The following is a 20,000-nucleotide window of genomic DNA, read 5'->3' on the forward strand; positions in this document are numbered from 1 at the left end:
CTGTATCTTTTTCGTTTATCATATTTTTATATATGCTTTCGTGGTGAGCTAACAGTTGGTTCTGTGTACTTCTTCCGGGTACAAAACCATGTTGTACTGTATTAAACAAACTATTTTTCATTAAATGTTTCATTATATATTTTTTCATTACCCTTTTGTAAACTTTCATAGTATGAGATGTCAGACTCACAGGCCTATAATTACTTGCCTCTAGTCTTGATCCACCTTTGAAAGTTGGGGTAATATACGCTAATTTATGCTCATCATAAATCTTGCCTGTATCTATATTTTGTCTTAATAATATTGCTAGCGGCTTTGCGATTGAATGAACCACTTTCTTTAACAAAATGGCAGGAACACCATCAGGTCCTGCTGCTGATCCATTTTTAATCTCATTAATAGCCTGCACAATATCTGCTTCAGTAATATCTATGTCTGATAAATATTCACTATTTTCATCTCTTATTTCTGTATCATTATCTTCATTATCAATTCTAGGTGTGAATTCACTCTTATATCTTTCTGCTAATATGTTACATATTTCCTTTTTTTCATTTGTTAATCGCCCTTCAATTCTTAGAGGGCCTATTTCTACTCTTATTTTATTCATCTTTTTTGCATATGAGTAAAAAATTTTGGGATTTTGTTTGATATTTTGTAGGGTCTTTTCTTCAAGGTCTTGATTTTTTTTATCCTTTGACTGTATAATCTTTTGTTCTGCATTTTCTATCTTACTTTTTAGCTCCATCACTTTCCATGCATTCTTTTCTTTTGCAAGACCTTTTTTCCACTTTCTGATTTTCTGGAACAAGATCCTTCTGTCTCCTGGTATGTGTGACTGATGTTTACTTTTCTTCTTTGGTATATATTTTTCCTCTATTTCCTCTAATATTTTATATAATAAATCCGTATTTACCTGTATATTATCACTTACGAATATGTTTTCCCAGTCTTTGTTTAATTCTCCATTTATTTTTGACCAATTTATATTTTTACTATAGAAATTATATTTTCCATATCCTTCACATTTTTTCTTCTCTTGCTTATCTCTGTTTTCAATGTTTTGGAACGGACTGTTAATTCTATGACATTATGGTCTGAAATACTTGTATTATACACTATTATTTCTTTAACATAGTTTATCTCGTTCACAAATACTAGATCTAAAATATTACCCTTTCTTGTTGGTAGGTGATTTATTTGCTGAATGTTATGTTCTAGTAGCATATCTAATAGCTTTTCAAATTGCCTCTTATTTTCTGCGCTACTATTACTCTCCTTTTTATATGTATAAATACAACCACAGTCTCCTATTCGTTCTTTCCATTCTACGAAAGGAAAGTTAAAGTCTCCGGATAGAAGTATGGTCCAGTCTTTGTGATATCTACATATATCATCCAATTTGTCAATTATTATATCAAACTCTTTAGTATTCGGGGGTCTGTATATTACAATGTTTACTAATTTTTCAGATTCAAATTCTACTGCTATTAATTCACATTCTGTGTTACTATATTTCTCACAGATTTTTCCTTGATTGGTGTCTCTCCCATATATCGCGGTTCCCCCTTGATTCCTATTTTTTCTATCTGATCTATAAGTTTGGTAACCCTTTATCTGATCATCATTACCAGTCTCTTGTGAGTACCAGATTTCACTTATATTCATTATATCTATTTTTTCAGTTTTCTAAGAACTTCTAATTTTTATTTTTGAGTTACTCGAAACTAGACCCTGTGCATTCATCACTATGATGGTTTGTGTTTTATCCCCATTATCTAATAAGGGTAATAATAAGGATTTTCCCATGTCTCTTTCCAGCTCTGATATGTTGTTCTTTTCTTCATTTCTATAACTTCGGACATTAAAAAATCCAACTTTTCCAAAATAGTTGATCTTCCATCCTCATAATTATTCATTTTGTATTTGTATCTGCACCTATCTCCATATCTGCACCATCCATTTGCATCGTAGATACATTGCTTTGTTGCATTATACCTGGGAGCTGGAGAGAGAGAGAGAGAGAGAGAGAGAGAGAGAGAGAGAGAGAGATGGCAGCGCTCTCATTTGCATAATAAAATTGGTCTTTCTGTCAAAATTAGGGATATAAAGGGTTATAAGAGTATCTTGATTCTCAAGATGACGATATAATTAAATATTGACGGGTAACCGAAATCCCAAAATTGAATAGTTGGTCCATAGCTAATGTTTTTTTTTTTTTTTTTTTTTTTTTACTTCTCTATGATATCGTCACGATTATCAAACCCATTAATTAGAGTCACGTTCAGTAACTTTCTTCGCTATGTTTGTTTGGTCTTCTAAATGTCCGCACGGTAGAGTAAATGCTTCCTATAACACAAAAATTTGGAGTTGCTTTAGATAAAAAAGCTTCGTACCAATCATAATTACACTATCAATAAAGTTGATATTTAGAGTTGAGTCAGGGTGATGTGATGCTGAGAAACTCAATGAAAGAACCATGTATATTCATATATACAGGAAAGACATATACATACACACATGATATATATACATATATACATGTATATTTATAGATACACATATACATACATATATATATATATATAGATATATATATATATATATATATATATATATATATATATATGTATATATATATATATATATATAAATATATATTATATATATATAGTGTATATATATATATATATATATATATATATATATATATATATATATATATATATATATATATATATATATATATATATATATATATCGTTTAGAAGATATGGCCATCACCAGCTCTCTTCACCCCTAAGATTAACTCAGCATATCAGCTTCATTGGTAATCATAGTAAATACTATATTATAACTTTTATATGAAGCAGTTACATGCATTTACAAAAGATATCATGTAGTCGGTTTTACAGATTTTTAAAAATCAATATGTTCCAGAGAGACAGACATCATAGTTCTAATTATTGCATCGGCATGGACAAAGAATTTCCCATTTTTTCTTAGTGAGTTATTTGGTGTTATCGCAGTCTAGGTTTCAGAAAAGAAAACGGCAAGTTCCTCCTGTTTGTAAACGACAGGGTAATGACGCAATTTAGGTAACTCCTAAAAGTGTCGTTCGTATGTGAAAGAAAACGTAAATGAAGTTGAGCTTTTAAGTAGCTATGCTAACCATCTTCGCGGATGATTGCAATTTCTGAAGATGGAAAATCTTTAATGAAAGAGAATAAATTATATCCGTCCATTTCATCCCTGCATGAAAAAGAATATGATTTCATTTTCACATACGTTGCCTTCATATTTAAGAATTTAATTAGTTGGAATTGAAAAATCGAAAAAGACGAGTTTAAAAAAAGGTAAAAACATTTAATTTTTTGTCGGAAACCATATACCTGGAAATCCTACTCGAAAAACTGATAGAAAAAAACAAAGACGAAGAATAAAAGGAAAAACATGAAGAATATCTACTTACAAACGACACAATTATAGAGTCATCACTTCGGAAGAGAGGGAAAGGAAGTTAGGGTTATAAACCTTTCTAAAGCCATTTTTGTGATCACAGACCTGAAATACCCCCTGGAAATGTATTTAAGACACTGATTATAGTATCTACTCAACGCAGGAATGATGTTTATTCCTTGTGCGTGTCAGTCCTTTAGAACAGGATGAAATGAGAGAGAGAGAGAGAGAGAGAGAGAGAGAGAGAGAGAGAGAGAGAGAGAGAGAGAGAGAAGAGGTATTATTATTTGATCAATGGATCGATTTTAATATTTTCAGCTACATATATCAAGGAGAAGGGGACTGAGAATTATCATTATTTGTATTATTTCCACCCTTAATACGTTGATCTTTACGTGGAAAAAACAAAATGATTTTGCTCAACGTCATCCAAAGTTAAATCTCACACAATTGAAAAGAGCAAACTGATTCAAGCTATAGGAAAGCTAATAGAAAGCATGCGAATGTAACATTCAAATACAAAATTAATCTATAAATTCCTCCCCCGCCCCCCTCCTCCAACACGGCCCCCCCAACCCCTTCCCCTAAAAATCTAGTTAAATGCAGCAAACACAACACGCAACATTTAAACTATATAGAAGACAGAAAGATGGTATTAAAGTATCATTACGTATGTTACATTTTTTAACATTTACAACTATAAAACATACCAAAAGACTGACGGATTGATTGACTGACTAGTGGAATAAATTTTCAAGCGTCAGCAAATGTAAGATCGAAGGAAATCTGATTGACAGAATTTGTTTAACAGTTTTATAGTCCAGGAATGGAAAACCTATGCTACTGTCAGCGAAGCAATAAGACACCTTACGTAACAAAAGCACACGCTAATTTTAGGAACACAGACTTAGCGATGCCGGAATGTCCTGTCTGAAATATAATTAACTGAAGATATGAAAGACAGAAGTCTTCCAATGATAATTTCAATTGTAATTACTGTTGTTGGGGAAAAGGTCACATATCACTTCGGATAATTATTGTCTAGAAGTCAAAGGCATTTGCTTATCGCTAGCATCCAGAAATAAGAACAATATTCCGCTAACTGTAAGGACAATGAGTCTGTAGCATTTGTCATTAATGCCACCACATCTATAGAAAAAGGATACAGGATTCCTTTTGAAAATATTCAGCTTTCTCGAGAACGTTATAATTTTGATATACTTCCTGGCTACTGGTCAAAAGAAAGCAAAGTGTTAAAAACGTGCAATGCTTCATGAACAGATGCATAATACGAGAATCACCTAACTAAGTCCTTCTTTTACTAGAGATCCGGCTCCTAACAGCGAAAAGTGGCATTATCTACGTACTCTGCTATCTTAGTTCAGTCTCAAGGCTAACAATCACGCTTCTGGTAAGATAAAAACAACAAAAATGCCTCTACATAAAAAAGCCCCTCTACTACCTTTCGAATGAAATGAAGTGCATGACCTCTCAAGTAAATTACGAATCAAATACACAGCAGCTTAAGCCAAAGGCAACACAAAATTCAGCTGAACCACACTATGCGTACCCCCATGATCAAGAGTGTCTTGCATATGACTAATGAAACCTGTAGCGGAATCACCGATGAATAATCGTTCCCTGCATGCATGCTGCCAGTTGAATGCTTCTGCCATAGATCTCCTTTTAATAGATGTGCCATTCCAATTTAAAGGCCGAATAATATCAGTTACAGTACTAACTATTATTCATGAGCACATTTACTTAGTAATAAAGCATTTCGCTTCCAGTTGGACGCCAAAACCAATGAACTTTTCCGAAAGCTTCCAAAGAACTCATATCAAAGCCGGTCCCCTTTAATGTCCTCGGCCGTATAGAAATGCTTCCTTAAAGAGAATAAAGAATGGAAGATAAGAAATCCATCGCTCGGGATCCTTGTGTCTGTAAATATGAGAACTGTATCTTTACTTTCATCTTTCATTCCGACAGAAGTTTTGTATTGCCGAGGCAGGATATAAAGATAATGAGCCTCCCAGATGTCCTTTCATTCTTCTTCTTTCTTCCCTCTCTATAGGAATAATATAAAACTCCAGGTGTATCTACAAAATGTATATAACAACAGACACACAGCCAAACACTGGAGAGAGAGAGAGAGAGAGAGAGAGAGAGAGAGAGAGAGAGAGAGAGAGAGAGAGAGAGAGAAATATGAAAGGTGCCGACCTTTCAAGCTTGCCTTGCTCTCAGCTGCCTTCCATTGTTCTTTAAAAAATTCCCACCACTTCAGTTAGGAAATAAAAATCAAGAAAAATAAAAAAAATGAACTTGTCCCCAATGTCCCCCTACTCCTTCCCCACGATGGACCCCCATGGAAACCCTACCCCCCTTTTCTAACCCCTCCCTCTCTGCGTCTCTTTTTAACAACATCCTCCCTCCGCGGCCCCTCTCCTGCCCCATCCCGCCATCACCATACCCCCCACGCCCCCAACAGCAAGTTCCAAAAGATGTCTTGTTGACTAAAAGCGTTTCAAATCGCAGATCAAAGCGGTCCAGGAACTAGTTTGAGGACACTTGAGAGCCAATTTTACATGTGTCTTTGATGTTCACCGAACATGAAGAGGACAAGAGGGAGAGGAACAAAGAGTGAAGGACCTTCTAGGAGAAGGAGGAAGGCGGGGGGAGGGGGAGGAGGAGGAAGAGAGGAAGAGGGGAATGTCCAGGACACAGAGAACGAGAGAGGGAAAGGAGGGAGAGATGGGCTGGAACTTCTTAATGGTCAGCATCCTCGGTTTCAAGCCCTGGAACTCCTGCACTTAATCCGAGGCACGAGCTGATTTCCCTCATTAAGAGAAACGATGGATGGAGTTGTTGATATGAATGATGGCGTTGGTTGCGGTGTTGGTAATGAGTATGATAGTGATTGAGATGATGATGATGATGATGATGATTTAATGCTTTTCCTCAATGAAGTTATGTTTGTCGTTGAATTAATCATTAGGAAAACTTCTATAAACAGCATGAGCATTAGAATCTATAACAATGTTGAACCCACTTCACTTGGCATAAATCCTTAAGAAGATAAATTCTAATGAAAATATTTAAGCAAGCGACTTGCCATTGTTAAAGTAATTAGCAAGTTTACATTTACATTGAACTTCTAAGCATCACGATTCAAGGACAAAACAGAATGATACTGGAAACTGCTGAAGAATGAAGTATCCCGAGAAAAATAACAGTGAGGAGATGCAAATGAATTAAATTTGCCTTGTTTCTTTTGAGAAAAGAAGGAAAGAATAACTATCTCATTACATTAGAAATGACATATCTCTAAGAATCATTTTAGACGTTTATTTTAACTTCTGTTAGCTTTTGTTATTGATACATCTAAATGAGCAGTAATAGAGAAGTTTGGAATTTCACACATTGAAATAATGAATTACATCTGGTTCTAATGCAAAGAACTACTGGCTGACAAAGGTAGTGTCTGGCAACAGTGCTTCTAAAAACACCATACACTGAAATACTCTAATGTTTTCGTAGGGAAATATACCAAAAATTTTGCCACTGCTTATCATATCGGAAGTGTTTATTACACAGAACTACTTTCGTGAAGGTTGCTTATAATTACTAGTCTTGCTGCTTCTAAACACCTCAAGACTGGTACTTCATCTGGCGCAATACTGTATGTGTGAAAATTGAAAACGTATATCCCTTACCCTTTATGAGTTTTTTTTTTTTTTCACTGATGGTTGTTATGGTTGTCTGCATTAAATGCGTTACTCCGTTAGATTTTTTTTTTTAGTCATGTCGATGAATTTGTTCGGAATGAAATATAAATAACTGTAGCATTAATATCAGTGAAACAAAAAAAGTGTTCATATACTGTCAAACAAATTAAGAATGTATTAGGGCACATTACCGTTTTCACAAAAGGAAATAGTTTTAACGAGGTCCATATGGATCTAATCTCACAAATGCTTCTCGTCTATGCGGACACACACTCACCCCCACAAACACACACGCTCGAATAGGCACACGCACGCACATACATCATCCATTTCATCTTACCGACACACACACACACACACACACCAGATGTTCGACGACACGCATCCCCTCAGGTAACTGGATAGCGGCTCGTTTCTCATCTCACAAGTTAACCCCGGAGCAACAAAGGGGAACTTTGGAGGTAAAGGACCCGAGAGAGGGACACAAGAAGAGTGGATGACCGACAAGACTAAGATCACCCGAGAGCAGGTTCCCCTTAGGCACGATGAAGTGGCTCCGGCTCAGAGGACTGACCCGGTCTGGAAGCTTCGGCTTGCACGCTGGAGTCTACGAGGCTTCGAGCTCTGGTTCACATGTTCGAATCTATGAGCATCACCAGTTAGATATCTAAGGAAGTTTGGGGGGCAATAACTTAGGTACTGGAGGGATAAATGGCTTTCTGAGATTGACTTTTAATGCAATCGATTATAAATGATATATTTTCAATGATCTATTTGGAGATAACCTAACTAATAAATATATATATATATATATATATATATATACAAATATATATATTTATATATATACAGTATATAATGATTGATTGTCAAAATCATGAGTCATAACAACTGAAATTAAATGTGGAGAATGTGCAGGCATATTTTCCTCTCTCTCTCTCTCTCTCTCTCTCTCTCTCTCTCTCTCTCTCTCTCTCTCTCTCTCTCTCTCTCTCCTATTTTAAAGGCCAGCTATAATTTACTTCCTCCACTGGAAACACTGAAATAATCAACTCCTGGATCATCATAAACATATTATTATTTTCAAAATTTAGATTAGCATTATGACAATATCAAAGACTGACCATTTACTTATATACCCGGTAGCCTTCTTTGATGAAAGTAGGGTTAACGTCCCTGCTTTGTTAAGTAAAAAAATCAATAGGCTTACGAGTCAGGTGCGAGTGACAGTTGGTCACAATGAGGCCATAGAAGCACAGAGTATAAGAATGATTGTAAACATATACTGGAGTTGCAGCAGCTTTGGACATAGACGCAGAAATACACTCGACATTCTGAACAAATATATAAAAAAGCTTAATTGAAAAATCCCGTACACTTATATCCTAAAACTAATATTAACAACAATAATGATATTATATCTGTTGTTGCTACAAACAGAAACAATGACGATGGAAATAATGACAACAGCAATTCAGAGATAAATAAAACCCTTAGTGGAATCGCGTCAGGATTCTATTGAAGGCTCTAAAGAAGCAAAATATAATCCAATGAAAACAGAGGTTATGTTTTTCCATCCTTTGCCTCTCGCAACAAGATGGGGACTGAATGAGAGAGAGAGAGAGAGAGAGAGAGAGAGAGAGAGAGAGAGAGAGAGAGAGAGAGAGAGGCGCAAAATGAATAGGCGCATTAGCACGTGAACTGTAAGAAATAATTCCCCGTCGCTATTGAATTAATGGAAACAGGTCCAAGAGGTTCCACAAGCCATAATAATAACGTAAACCAGTTTGTTAATTAAGTGCAAGCTAGCGTGATGTTGTTTGAATTCATTGTCTGAAACGCTTGTTAATGGCTTAACCAGTTCAGCGAACAAACGAGGCGGTGCCTCTGTTTCTGACTATGTATGTGCGCCATTAAGGCTTCGTTCGCTTCGATTTAGATGTCTGAGAGCGTACGTTCGTACTTGTATCTTGTGAAAAAAAATAAGTAAAAAAAAATGTGCGCCCAGGCGTACAAATATACAAGATCGCACACAGACATACACACACATGTATATATATATTTATATATATATAATACATATATATATATATATATATATATATATATATATATATATATATATATATATATATATATATATATATATATATATATATATATATATATATATATATATATATATATATATATATATATATATATATATATATATAATTTGTTAGGGGTAACTTTAGATAGGTAGTCGATCGACAGCTCTTGAAACTTTAAGTCCCTTACTTCCTCTCAGTATCACGTCAACAGTCCTTCACACACTGCACCACCCACTCTAATAATTTTCAATCATTTGAGATTCTAACTTTTGATTGTCCAGCTGGACATCACTTTCTCAATAACTCCTCTTCCTTTCGTTCAAAATTTCTGATCATCCATCCTTTCCTCCTCCAGTTTCTTCAGTACCTACAGTTTTCACCCTCTCAAACTCCTTATATGAGTCTTTTAGTGTCTTTATCTATAACAGTAAAATCTGAGTTTAACTTTTTGTTTGTCCGCCCCGGGTTGGGGGCAGGGCTGGTAGGGGATTGGGAAGGTATGGGAGACATGAAACATCCACCCTCCTCCTGCAAACCTTTTTGTCCGTCCCAGGTGGGGGCGGGTAGGGTAGGGGGATCGGGAAGGTATGGGAGACATTACACATCCACCTCCTCTCTGCAAACTTGTTTCTCCACCCCAGGTAGGGGCGGGGTTAGGTAGGAGATCTGGAGGGGGTACGGGAGACACGATGGGCAGCGCCGGGTTCCAGCAGCGCGTAGGGCGCGCCATCAAGCTCGTTTACATATAAAATCCACAATGACTCGCAAAAAGGGAGCGGGCTCAACAATTCCCTCATACTTTCCAACCTTTGTTTCCATCAACATTTCACTTCTTTTCTATATGTTTTAATAAAGATCCGTCTACCTTCATTGGTTTATATATTCTTGATTATCTTTTTTCTTATACTTCTGCCAACCTGTTTCATTTACTCCTAAATACCTATACGAATCAAGCACTTCTGTTGCCCCTATCCGTCAAGTAAATTTTTTTACTATCTTTATCTTCATTCATGTAATCGTACTCCAGTTTCTGTGTGAGGTCTTGATGTTTTAGTAATCCAGGTTTGAATACACAGTTAATCATTTTCATCTTCTCTTATTAGTATTTGAAGAAAACATGGTGTTTTATTTTTATAATTGTCAATATTTTTCAGTAAATCTTATTCATTTATTCCTCGCATACAAAAATAATAAACAGCAAATCATTGCACTGACAAAGCATTTGTATACGTGAAAAGTTGAATTCCTCCATTGCGACGGTTTTGCGCAAGTAAGATGAGCCAAAATTATAATGCAAATAAATTGACATTTTTATTTTCTACTTTCTGATGCGTAATTTTATTATTTTGTCTCCTTCGTTGTACTTTTATAATCGATGTCTTGAATCTTTCTATTGTTTGTAGTATTGTATTTTTATTTATTGTTTTAAGCATTGTATTTGTATTTATATCACTGATACACTGACGTTTCCATGGACAGAATTAGGTCACTAACATGTGACAGGATGACACGAGCAACGCCGATTAAGAAACGAAATAAGACTACAACTTTAGTCGATCCAGCCTGTGAGTGATTCCTTTCACTGATTAATGAGTTTCATCGCTTACTAGAACCCGCCATTGCAACGCCTTTATTATATTCGTTCTTGCAATCCATCGACGCTGCAACAACTATCGGCGCCGAGAGCATGCGATTCTTCGAATGATAAATATCATTAAAGCTCGCGAAAGCTCCGGCGAAATTGATAAATATGATTTGAAAATGGATGCTCCGTGATGGGGAGGGCGTAAAGGGGAAGTTGGCGGTCATTTATCTTCGCGCCCGACACGCAATACATCATTTTTGCGGGATTATATCTTGACGCGGAGGCGTGATACATTAGTTTTTTCTCTCTCCTGGGGAAAGTTTTTACTTTTTTCTTTAAGGGAAAAGAAAGCGTAGTAGTTTTCCTTGCCTTATAGTGGAAGGTAGTGAGTATTTTTTGGGCGTTATCGCGAGATGGGAGTTCTGACAAGGCGCAAGGATATGAGGCTGCCAATATGTGAGTGCATTTAAAGAAAGACATCGGTAATGTATCAGTAATTATTATCAGTAAAAGTGACCGTAGCGTATTTAATTGCCACCAAGCCATATCCCCGTCGCAGAAAACAGTAGGCCTGTTAGTTTTAAAGTCACAATAATTTAACGAACCATCATTATGCAAACATTTAACAAATATGACTAAGTACTATCAATGAGGCGACTTGCCTACCTGCCATGAAGCAAAAAAAAAAAAAAAAAAAAATCAACAGAACATTAAGAAAATGTATATAAGAAACAATTATTCGAAAATGAAGGACTGAAAAATCCGGAAATATACAAAAGTACCATTGGCTAAGTATAATAATATAATAATAATCAAAGGCCACCACGGAAGCACTGACTAATGTAATCTCAGTACCATAAACTTTTAATCCCTGTTCAGAATTTAATCCTACGACAACAATGTTCATACGGATAGGATTAAGGTTATTTGTTGGGATTATACCTTTCTGTTTATAAGAGACGGTTGTATAGTACCAAAACATTTGGAGAAAATATAGAATCAATCTCGTTATTAATCTCTTCGTTACCATTATTACCATCTTTATTGTTATCATTATCATTACTTCAATATTTTCTTCCGTAACATTAGTACTTAACTCGGCAGTTTAAGTATCAACGGGGTGACCGCCTATGGAATATAAAAACGACTTAATAATAATAATAATAATAATAATAATAATAATAATAATAATAATAATAATAATAATAATAATAATAATAGTAATAATAACAATAACGGAACAATAGTATTCATAATTATGTGCTTCATAATGTGATACAAAAATCTAATGGAACTCTTGAGGGCACATTACAAACAAACAGTTGTGGAATTTCTCTGTAAATAAATATTCACGTTATTGCAAGCTACATTTCAATAATAATAATAATAATAATAATAATAATAATAATAATAATAATAATAATAATAATAATAATAATAATAATAATAATAATACAGTATATCTTTCAGAACCATAAATTTTCCACAATCTCCAATTTCACCTTTGCTGGAAAATCTTTAACAGAGTAATAATAATAATAATAATAATAATAATAATAATAATAATAATAATAATAATAATAATAATAATAATAATAATACAGTATATCTTTCAGAACCATAAATTTTCCCACAATTTCCTATTTCACCTTTACTGGAAAAGCTTTAAGAGAGGAAATTCTGTTGTGCGTCGACTGTAACGATGAAAAATGAAAAATCAAACAAAAAGTAAAATAATGAAATTAACCGCCGGTGACCTCGTTTCCTAGCATGTAGACCTGTCTATGCTGTACAGTGGGACCGGTACTGTGCGCTGGTATAGTAAACACACACACATGCAAACGTACACACACACACACGAGGGTTTGTGTTCGCATGCACACACATATGTGTTAGTGTGTATGCTTTATGTACGCGTCTGTATGCTTTATATATATATATATATATATATATATATATATATATATATATATATATATATATATATATATATATATATATATATATATATATATATAACAGTATATATACATATATAAAGATATTTTATGAAATAGTTTTACATAGACAATATTTGTATTTATATCCATATCTGAAACATACATTTTTAGCCTTGTATAACTATACACACATACACAAACATTTATGTATGATTATAATTACCCTGACACAAGATTTATGTCTCTCATAACCACAGTAAAGAAAAAAGACTGGCAGTAGGTCCTCACCGGTTTCGGCAGTATTTCTAAGCCATGGACAAAGGACTAGTGCAGAGTGGTAGAATTTCACAATGTATGTGATAGGGGAACAGTACAAACAAAAATACAGACAGTTTGAAACCCAAAACCCTCACATGACAGGTGCCAAGGCGTGGAGCCAGACTCACTTGTGCTTGGGTCAGGAACTCTATTTTATAAATTTGATTACCGTTTTTAGTTTTCTGTATAAAAACTATTGTGCCGGCTTTGTTTGTCCATCCACACTTTATTCTGTCCGCACTCAGATCTTGAAAACTACTGAGGCTAGAGGGCTGCTGGTAGGGTATGTTGATCATCCACCCTCCAATAATCAAACATGCCAAACTGCATGCCCTCTAGCCTCATTAGTTTTTATTCTATTTAAGGTTAAAGTTAGCCGTAATCGTGCTTCTGGCAACGATATAGGATAGGCCACCACCGGACCGTGGTTAAAGTTTCATGGGACGCGGTTCATGCAGTATTATACCGACACCACCGAAAGATAGATCTGTTTTCGGTGGCCTTGATTGTACGCTGTGGCGGTTGTACAGAAAACCTGATTGCGCCGAAGAAACTTCGGCACATATTTTACTTGTTCAGTACATGTCTAGTACCTTCCTTAAAATTTAAACATTTTATATATTTCTTTTGAAATCAATGGATCAAGTTTATACACGCCTTGACTGACTTTCATTTTCTTGCAAAATCTTCTTTTAATAAAACTAGACTCAATGTTGTTGCTTCCCAGTGCATTATTAGCATAAACCCCTGCCAAAATGATTGTATGATTGTTTTCACCAACATGTAAAACAATTCCGCTGTTCATCTCTGTATATCTTACACATTTTTTTATGCTGTTCTGTTCTCTTTTCCAATATTTTCGGCTTGACCAACATAAAGGTTTCACAAGACTTACATGGAATTTGATGTACAGATCCTTTAGCATTGTCGGAAGGGTTCTTTACCGGTACATGTTTCACTGTTTTATTGTTCTTGAATGCTGTGCTAACTCCAAATTTTTTAAGTACATGTGGGATATACTTCAAATTATTATTATTATATAGTAATACAAGCAGTTTTTTTGTATTGTAAGTTTCTTTTTTGTTCTGATAAAGTCTTTTTTGCCGGTTTTGCATTAAGCAATGCATTAGAAGCCTCTTTATATATTTTTTTGTCCCTCGAGTTTACTAGTTCCTACCGCCATTATTATATTGAGCGTTGTTGTTCATTATTTTTCCCTGATGTGGTTTGTTCTATCTTTAGTTTATTTGTATTTTTATACGAACAACAGCTGAAATAAAGTATATTGTTATCATTATCATCTCAAAATAGCTTACATACAAAAACATATATCTCTCTGTTTCATGTGAATTGACATTGTTTACACTAATAATGCAAGAGACCCAAAACATATGTGTAACTTAATTTTGTTGGTGAGAAGAGTCCAGAGGTCCACAGCAGGCCTATTACTCATTTATGCACCCCACCACATTTATGGGACGATTTTGGATGAGACTCCGCACTGGCATAAGTCTACCTGTATCAAAACCAACCAATTAGCTGAAAATGTAACTGAATATCTTCAGTCTGTTTTATTTACCACTTTTATTAGTCTATCATTACATAACTATTTCAATAGTAAAGACACACTTGATAAGTTTTGTGAATTTACTTGGCTCTGTTTAGTCTAGCTAATAAACAGTCTCAAGTTACAGGCTTAGTTAAACTTGAACGCTTTTTTTCCAGCCAACGCTGCAGAAACTGGCTTTTGTACCTTTGTTGCCTTCATATTCTTGCAGTGCGCTTTTTATCAGACTTTGTCAAACTAGATGATAATAGTTTGTTCGTCTGGATGATTTAACAAATACATTGCGATTTCAGAACGCCATCTGAGGCCCATAAGGGTGCCTCGGTAGCGCAGTAGGCAGCGCGTCAGTCTCATAATCTGAAGGTCGTGAGTTCGATCCTCACTCGGGGCAGAATTCTTTTGCTACAGTCACTGCCTACTTAATGAATATACGACTAACTTCAATGTGTACATTCTTCATCCTCATCATCGCCTCCAAAAGCCACGTGACGCAAAGGGCCTCTGTGAAATTCCGCCAATTATGTCTTTCTTGTGTTTTATTTTCCATAAATCTCCTAATCCCCAGCCTCCCTTCTCACAGTTCTCAGCCAAGTAGGTCTGAGTGCACATTAGTTAGTTGGCACTGTATTTTAGAAATCGTGATTGATCAAGTTAAACCAGAGCAGAGGACTCTTATGCCAATAGGCAGAACTCAGAACAAACCTATAATTCGCAGAAATTTTTCTGGTATTTTGTTTGTGTTGAATCCAACCACAGAGTCTTTAAAAGTGTCTAAACGTTCTATTCTTGGATTTAGCATTAGAGCTTCATTCTTCCTGAATCAGGGACTTTATCCAGTACCATACCAGGGCACACAAGACTCGGAGCCAGTAAGTCGCTAGTAGTTTTAAGTGGACATCTGGTAAAACTGAATCCAGCATGTTGCATTGCATGATCAGAAAATATTACACTGCAAATAAGCACTGGGCTGCAAAATTCAAGACAAACCAGGTAGTTACCGATAAGTATTCTGAAAGTTTGCCCTTGTTGACGGTAACTATAGTTTTAGGGTCTAAAGTCCACTCTGTAATTTACCTTCAATTTTTCATTCTTTTTAGTCATCGCCCAAATAAGGTATACAAGTTTCAAGGAAACAGATTGTCAGTTGAAATAGTGTAAATGAAATAACTGGTGAATGTTTACAGTAATTTTCACTGAAATATCATGAAATAAAAATAAAAAAAAGCCGTATATCAACGTTCATTAAGATATGGCATGATTACTCCTCATTTGGTTCCAGCAGTGTTTTTTCGGCCCCTTTCTGCACCTACCTTCTAGCCTTTTGCTTTAGCTCCATTCCTGGTTCCGTTTTTCAATCTTGCTTTCCAACCTCTCTAACTATCACTTCTTAGTTTTCTCTTATTTCCACCTTCAGATCCTTGAGCTTCATTTTCTTTATTTTCTGGATCTTTCTATCTTGCAGTCCACTCCAACTCCTCTTTTCACTGACTTCAGTGCTGAATGGCAGTGAATGCACCAATCCTTGGCTTGACAACGTCACTTTCATAAAACTGGTCTGCTGATGAGTCTCTTGCCTGAGTTAATGTAACAGAAACAAAAGATTTGCAAGAGTTTGCACAGCGTTTTCTCTCAGCAACTGAAAAACGAATATTTACTCAATGGCGAAACCGACCTGTAAGTATGAAAGTGGTACTTACTATGCCTTGTTTTTCTAGGGGCCATTCCCTATTAAGGAAAACGGTTCACTGGTGAAAATGATAATATTACCCCGCTTCTAAAATAATAACAGTAGTGTTCAGAGGAACTTCGTCTAATTACTGCCTCCTGTCATACCCTTCCTAATCTGAAAACAGTGTCTTCAGCCATTTACTTGCTTGTTTTCAATACTTCTCTTCTTCCTTTATGATGGTCTTATTTCTTTATTCTCTTTAGATACCCCTTTCTTACTTTCTCTTACGTAATTGCTTTAGTGCAAGCATTCACCATTAATCCTTATCCCCTGTCACATTTTTCTATCTCCTTCACATGAACTGGCGAGCTTTCAATGCCCCCCTTAATACAGAATGCCCCGAAATTGCTCTTTTTGTTTGATAATTCGTTGTTAACCAAAATATCTCATTTTCTACAGAACGCGTCTTGCAGTTTCGCTATTCATAGGAGCTCTTAATCCCTTTAGATTTTTTTGTTTTTAATCTGGTTCCAGAAATGTGGTCGCTGAAATGATTTCGCCTCTTGAATTTGCATTTAGTTCCTTAGGAGCCATTCTGCAGACGTTGCAAAAGATGACCTTCTGGTTTGGCTGAAGAGTACAGAGGTCAACACCAAGTCTCTTTTGTCCTTTAATTCTTACTACTCCGCATAACATAAGAATGGGATCCACTGGTAATGCGACTTGCTTACCATACTTGGATTACCTAGTTCTAGTTGTCGGTGTAAAAAATATTATTTATTATTTGTATTAAATCTGAGACTTTCATATGTTATGATGGTTCGCAAATGTTAATATTGTAATATTGAATTCCTAGTCCGGATAATGTAAATTTTCTGAGGTACTGTAATAATTATATTTTTCAGTACTGGCCAAGTGCTAAATTTTCACGCTGATTGAGGTTTAGAGATCAAACAATGTCGTAGCAATATATAATATATATATATATATATATATATATATATATATATATATATATATATATATATATATATATATATATATATATATATATATATATATATATATATATATATATATATATATATATATATATATATATATATATATATATATACACATACTTATATTATTATATACATACATACATACATACATACACACACACACACACACACACACATATATATATATATATATATATATATAGAGAGAGAGAGAGAGAGAGAGAGAGAGAGAGAGAGAGAGATAATAGATAGACAGATAGACAGATAATGTATACGGCAACTGAACCCACAGCAGTGTAAGAAAACGCTATTAATGACCACAAAGCCTTGCATGTGAGGTCATGGAGAGGTGAGTATCATTAAGACACTCGAGGAGCGCTCTCAAAACCATGACATGGACGATGAAAGTGAGCTTGCCTGTTTGACTCTTGGATGGAAATATGAACTACATGGTGTATGCGTGTGTGTCAGAGAGAGAGAGAGAGAGAGAGAGAGAGAGAGAGAGAGAGAGAGAGAGAGAGAGAGAGAGAGAAGTACATTTATTCTGCCTATACTGGAATTGGAATATAAAATATAGGTCAAAGGCCAAGCGCTGGGACCAATGAAGTCATTCAGCTCTGAAAATAATATTGAAACAATTCTTAGGAGAGGGTGCAAAGTAAGATGGAAGAACCTTGAGTCAAGCCTAAAGCGCACCGTGTGAGGTGTACTGAGGACAGTAACCCCCAACAGAGACTCAGCCAATATTCATATTCTCGTGGCATGTTTTTTTCTGTGGAGATAAAATGGTAGACCAGAAATAGGACACTAATACTGAGACAGGCAAGAACGCAGTCCAAACTTGCGCTGCGGTACTGTCAATTAAATGAAAAGCAACTAAAGGAAGTAACTATTACAAAGTACGAAAGTAGTCGGCAACGAGGCTCTTAAATGAATGTAAGGTGATCATTTAAGAACCGTCCTAAATTGCATAAAAGATCAGGGCTATATATTTATCTATCTATCTATCTATCTATCTATCTATCTATCTATCTATCTGTATATCTATCTATCTATCTGTATATCTATCTATCTATCTGTATAGATTAAGCCAGCCTTGTGCTGGCACGAGCTCATTCTCCTCGGTAGCCCGTAACTCCCGAAGGGAAGTAGATAACCTCTTTACGGGTAACATTCTATTTCAATTTGCCTATTGTATTGCACAGGCAACATCAGCGATGCCATCAAGAACTGAACTAATAATAAACCATTCAGTTGTTAGGGTCTCTCTGCTACAGCTCTCAAGTTTTGCCAGCCATTAATTTACAATTTGCTTGCTACATAAATCCGTGCGTGTTAAATTCGTCGCTTCCTCCCAGAAGCCACACTCTTAGTTTAAAATACCATTAATCAAAAATAAAGAGGCAACTAACCCAGGTAGCTTTCGCCCGATGTCATCAATACAGTTTCATAAAAAGATATTTAGGCTATGCTTTTAGAGAGGCTTGTATCTTTTTTACACACTTTAGACAGCCAGTTTAAAGCTGACCACTCAACCAACACCCACATCTATATTCTGGGAGAAGTGTTCAACGATTACTTATTATCAGCCTTTTCTGTTATATTATGATGAAGTGATGTTGGGAAAGCCTTTTTTTAAAAGTTAATTATCGTAATCTTTTCTTAAGCCCCATACAAGAGGTACACATTAATAATTAACTGCCATCAATGGAGAGGTACACGCTTAAATATTGAATGGTCATATAGTTTGCCAGTTCTCCACAGAGTAATTCTGAGTCAAATGAAGTAACGTTTTGTCAGGCAACTTCGGTTCCCCCAACCGTACTTCAGGGTGGCACTCTCTCACCGCATCTGTTTAACACACATACATAGTTCACTAGAATGTTGGTCTGAGCTCACTCCAAATCGGATACACTATCAAAGGATTAGCAACGGACAACCTCTGTTACGCCGATGATATGGCTCTAATCTCACAATCAGCGCGGGATTTCCAGCGACTAATCGATATCTTCCGTAGGTAGCACATGAATTTGACATAATTTACAACGGTGCCTAGGCCTAGTGCATGTCGTTGTTCTCGAGAGTGCTTGAAAGTCACAAATATTCTTCGGCTGAATTATCGTATGGAATATGTTTATGAATTCCTGTATCTGAGTCACATTATCACGGATGGACCTTAATGACAGTGCTTGACACAGAACATAACTGTAAGATTTGCCTTTCGTCTCAGGGAAACGAAAATGCCACTCCACAGTTCCCACTGCTATAGCGTTTAGGATGCTTCTATTGGACGAACTATAACCAAAAAACCACAAGACTTACCACTGTTACTTATACTGATATTCTCAGGCGCTTTACAAAAACACCTCGCTATCATTCTAGAAAACCGTTTAATTAATGAAAAAATCGTTAATTAACCTGAAAATCATCGTTAGGCGAAATGTCCAGCCTGATCATCCATCTCAGAGATGGCAACAGTCCGCTTATCCAAAAGATCTTAAACAGAGAAAGATTTAAATTGGGAGAAAGATGAGATAATGAGGTTTCTGTTTCACAATGGCGAGTTTTTTTCCTTTTATATTGTGGATGACCATGAATATGAATATTTCGATTGCCTCGTTCACATTTTTTGCAGTG

The 20,000-nt window shown here is 35.5% G+C and overlaps 1 non-coding gene across 1 annotated transcript; it reads left to right on the forward strand.

Moving 5' to 3' along the window:
- Window positions 1–15,005: 15,005 nt before the first annotated feature.
- TRNAM-CAU (transfer RNA methionine (anticodon CAU)) lies at window positions 15,006–15,078 on the forward strand. The gene has a single exon. It is a non-coding gene; the product is annotated as a tRNA-Met (tRNA).
- Window positions 15,079–20,000: the final 4,922 nt, after the last annotated feature.

The sequence above is a fragment of the Macrobrachium rosenbergii genome, chromosome 41, assembly GCF_040412425.1.
Source record: "Macrobrachium rosenbergii isolate ZJJX-2024 chromosome 41, ASM4041242v1, whole genome shotgun sequence".
Taxonomy (NCBI): Eukaryota; Metazoa; Arthropoda; class Malacostraca; order Decapoda; family Palaemonidae; genus Macrobrachium; species Macrobrachium rosenbergii.